At 36.2% G+C, this 4920-nt stretch overlaps 1 protein-coding gene across 1 annotated transcript in view; it reads right to left on the bottom strand.

The window, feature by feature from the left end:
- The window catches only part of LOC107688056 (RING finger protein 208-like), a 15297-nt gene that overhangs the window by 9480 nt on the left and 897 nt on the right, over positions 1-4920 (bottom strand). The window lies entirely within an intron of this gene.

The following is a 4920-nucleotide window of genomic DNA, read 5'->3' as shown; positions in this document are numbered from 1 at the left end:
GTAAGGGAGGGTTGCGAGAAAAAAGCCACTCCTCAAGAAAGGCCACATGCAGTCATGACTGAATCAAAGCAGACCTTGAAGATTCTGAGACAGATGAGACTAAAATTTAATTATTTGGCCTCAACAACAAATGAAATGTCTGGCGTGGTCATTGTGTGCATGTAACAACATCACAAATTCTCCACAAATGTGGCTTGTATGGGAGGGGTACAAGAAAAAAGCCCCTCCTCAAGAAAGGCCACATGCAGTCACGAGTCACGAGTGAGCTTTAACACAACGCACCTTGAAGATTCTGAGGCAGATGAGACTAAAATTGAATTATTTGGCCTCAACACCAAACGATATGTCTGGCAGAAATCCAATACAGCTCACCATCCAAATAACATAATTCCTGCAGTAAAGCATGGAGGTGGTGATATCCTGTTATGGGGGTGTTTCTCTGCAGCAGGGGCTGGAGCACTTGGAGGAAAAATGGATGGAAAAAATACCATCAAATTCTTGAGGAAAATCTGCTGCCCTCTGCCAGAAAGTTGTCAATGGGAAGACGGTTTATCTTCCAACATGACAATGACCCAAAACACACAGCAAAACTGAGCACACAGTGGCTGAAGGAGAAAAAGGTGAATGTCTTGCAAGGCCTAGTCAGAGCCCAGACTTAAACCCCACTGAAAATCTGTGGAATGACTTGAAGACTGCAGTCCACAAACAATCACCATCAAATTCAACTGAACTTGAGCAGCTCTGCAAAGAGGAGTGGGCAAATATTGCCAAGTCTAGATGTGCAAAGTTAGTAGAGACAGAGACATATCCCAACAGACTAAAGGCTGTAATCAAAGCAAAAGGTGGTTCAACAAAATACTGACACAAGTGTCTGATACTTTTTACAACTCAGTGATTCTGTTTTTTTTAATCTTTTTTATTTTTTATTTATTTTTTTTGACATGTTGGTGTTCTATCTTTCACTTGGATGTTATAAGTTGCACTGAGTAAATACAGCTGGATAAAACAAAAACTGTGTCCATCTTCATTTCAGGCTGCAAAGCAACAAAATGTGATTATTTTAAAGGGGGGTGATTATTTTCTATACCCAATGCAGCTGAAGCATTGTTTTAGTGATCTAGCATCCAGTCTGGCTTCATTCTGGTAAAAAATACACCTGCTTTCCATGGTCCAATCAAATCCTAAATACTCTGTTTTGCTGAAAAATGTTATATTACAGAAGTAAAAATAACTTTAAATCACTGAAAATTGTCCACTGTGTTCAGAATGTGATATAAAACAGAAAGCAAACAAACAGACGCACAGTCATCAAAATATCTAAAACATTCCTGTCCTCATATCCCACTCACTCCCACAAATACACACACACACACACACACACACACACACACACACACAGGTACCACCCAACACATTCCACAAGCACATTTCTCCCCACTGCCCATCTCTGCATCTCTCTGGATGCATTCCACTTGTGCAGTGAGACAGTCAGCAAGAGGGCACCATGTCCTGTGCCAGCGATGCTATCAGCTGTTCACCTCTGTCTCACAAAGCCTGTCCTGAGCCCTGCCCTTACGGCTGCAGCCAGTCTCACACATGCAGTCACAGGGGATCTCATTCATGTTTGTACATAAAGTGTATGTAATATCAACACTTGACAGCATCTAGAATGCAAACCCATTTATATATGTATATTTATCAATAACCTAAAAACGAAATAGTCAGAGAAATATATTTTTAAAAGATCTTTAAATGTTTTTAAATAATGAAATATTTCAAAATGTAATTTTTTTAAATGTTTTATTTATACATCAAATATTATCAACATACATACAGTATACCCACGTAAAGCAAATTATAGCAAATATAGCAATATATAACTATTGCTTATATTGTTGCAAAATGTAAACAATATTATCACCCAGCTCTAATCTGCTCAATTTGACTGTAAGGCATAACAATATTAAGATATTATAAACGTTAACATCATGATTTTCTCTGAATCTGTTTGTAAAATGCACTATTCAAATAAATTATGAAGAAATATTATAAAGTCATTTGCACTCTTATTATCTCTTATTATCATCAAACCTGAACAAATATAAAATGCAGGTGAAACAAATGCAACATTGAGATATATTCAACAGCTGACAGACAGATACATGTCTCCACCCTACATTTTTCTATAATCATGTGTGCATCATAATACAAAAGAAAAGATCTATTGCTACAACTGAAGTGTTTTAATAAAACATTATTTTATGGAAATTTGCGTATTATATTCATGTACTTATTTTACAATCGCACAAAACTATATGCAAACAAAAACCGAAAAGAAAATTGGTTTCAAAATCCACCAATGGCAGCGCAGGAACCACCAGCATGCTAATATGACAGTTGAAATAAACTTAATTTAATAACTCTAGTTTATTTCTAGTTTAAATCTTCAAAATGTTTCTCTGGTCCTAGTCATTAAATGTAGCACTAAATACTTGACTTGTGGTTTTAATCCTTTAACTGACACAACCATGATTGAAAATGCCTGCATGGTTTACAAAAGCTTTCTAATAAAATGTAAAACTAAAAATCTATAAATTCTATAAACCAAAGGCTTTGCTATTCATGCAGTTGTTCATGTTAAAGGTTTATGTTTTAGATGCCGTCAACTGTTGTACATATGAAAATGCAGATGTGTTAGAACCACAATTTACCTACTAATATTAAAGAAATCACAATGGCATTTAATGGTGGCTTTTGGCTGTATTATAAATCTACAAGAACAAGCACAATTCTGTGTGTTTCAAAAATCAGTTGAAGATGGAGCAGATGAAGCTGTGAGATGGTTCTGGAAAATGAAAATATGTATGGATATCATTGTCTATCATTGTCTTGCACTGTGTGATAAGTGTGATTGAGGTTTTGTCAGAGGGTTTACATCTTCGCTGTTAAAAATGGCTGTTGTGTGTGTGTGTGTGTCGAGCTGCTGTAGAGAACATAGGTCATGCTAGTTTTAGCGAGAAGGCGGCAGTGTTTAATAATTCAGTGGCTGTCATTCAGAGCAGGCGTCAGCCATTTTACCCACAGTTCATTCACGAGAGAGACGGTTTGTTCCCTTAGCCTCTGTTGAGACAGATCACCTAGTCCTTTTCACAGGACATGTTGCAAAGATCATTATTAACAATGTTAGAAACTGGCCAGTCGAGAGAAATCAACGTACAAACAATTAGATTTGAAAGGTTAGCACTAGCAGTGTGACATAAACAAGCCATTAAGAGAATCTTAATAATCACAAGACATTGGCTAATCATTGAATTCAACTTATTTTACCATCACAACATGTATTTATCTACACAGCTATGCAAAATAATCAATGACCCCAAAAAAGCCCTTGTCAAAACATTGTAAAGGAATGCCAATTTCTGCCATTAATGCTATTTTCTATTCTAAATGAATGCTAGGATTTCTATCATATTTTGGAAGCAGTCATAATGGGATGAAAACAGGAAAATTTAATATAGGACTGGATAGTCTGGAGCCATTTCTTGTGGAATTCATTGGAAAATAGAAATGTCATTTTTTTAATAGGAATACCGCTGGAACCTCTTATAGCAATTTCAGCTTCCACCCAAATCCTGATGGAGTGCCAATCATAATTTGCCTATTCCTAATATATAGAAAAAATTATATTGTGCTGGAACATTGGAATTCTGAGGAATATGTTGTAAAATAGGAACACCAGTTCTTAAAGGATTGACAATAGACTTTCTATCATAATTCTGATATATCAATCTTGAAATCAAACAAGAATCTTCTACACTCTTAAAAATAAAGGTGCTTCAAAAGGTTCTTCAAGCGATGCCATAGAAGAACCATTTTTGGTTCCACAAAGAACCATTCAGTCAAAGGTTCTTTAAAGAACCATCTCTTTCTTACCTTTTTGTAATCTGAAGAACCTTATTTCGCCACAAAGAACCTTTTGTGAAACAGAAAGGTTCTTCAGATGTTAAAGGTTCTTTATGGAACCATTTAGACAAAAAGGTTCTTCTATGGCATCGTGAAGCACCTTTATTTTTAATAAGTGTAGTATTTGATTTTAAGAGGGTTTTGAAGGCTTCATTCACCCCAGTCAGGTGACACTAATAACAAGTACCAATAACATTTATCAGTACAAAGTCATTATTTTGGGCTGATGTTGGCATGACTTCAAGTGCACAGAAACAGATTCATCTGCTTTCCTCCTTTGAGATATTGATGGACAGTATCGATTGCTGAATCTTCATTGTGACAGGAGGCTGAATCTACAGTACAGGAAGCAAACAGGGACTTCTGTGTGTTTGGTTGAGGTTTTCAACACTTATTAGTATTCTGGGAGTGTGTGCATCTGTGTTAGCAGTTTTTAGTGCAGTGTCGTGGGAGGGGTGCGCTAGCAGCGGCGGTTATGCAACCAGAGCAGCATACGCAACACACTGACTGCAGCGCCTGTGCATGCAACACACACACATGGTTTCAAGCACAGGTTCTTCTCTGTCTTCTCTGACCACACATGTGGGTTAGTATGTGTGTCGGTGTGTAGTAGTTCATGTGATCAGATGCCCACTTGGATAATGTAAGTCATTGATGGAATTCATGTTAGTGTGCACATGCAATCATGAATTGCAACCTGGCCAATTCCACAACATGGTCAGCACAGCCACACAAGAACAGAAGTGCAAGCCCTGCGTGAGGATGTGGCACCCAGAAATATGACCCACATGCTAATAAATGAAAATATGTTTATTAAAATATTTTATATATATAAATATTATAAAACACTATAATAATATAAAACCTAAATATTCATTTAAAATATAATAATATATATTTTTAGATGATATATTTATGATATTTATATTATCTAAAAATAAAAGTATTTCATTTACA

This window comes from Sinocyclocheilus anshuiensis, unplaced genomic scaffold (assembly GCF_001515605.1).
Source record: "Sinocyclocheilus anshuiensis isolate Anshui unplaced genomic scaffold, SAMN03320099.WGS_v1.1 scaffold205, whole genome shotgun sequence".
Taxonomy (NCBI): domain Eukaryota; kingdom Metazoa; phylum Chordata; class Actinopteri; order Cypriniformes; family Cyprinidae; genus Sinocyclocheilus; species Sinocyclocheilus anshuiensis.
Note: the sequence above shows the minus strand (reverse complement) of the source record. Positions and strands in the feature narration are given on the sequence as shown.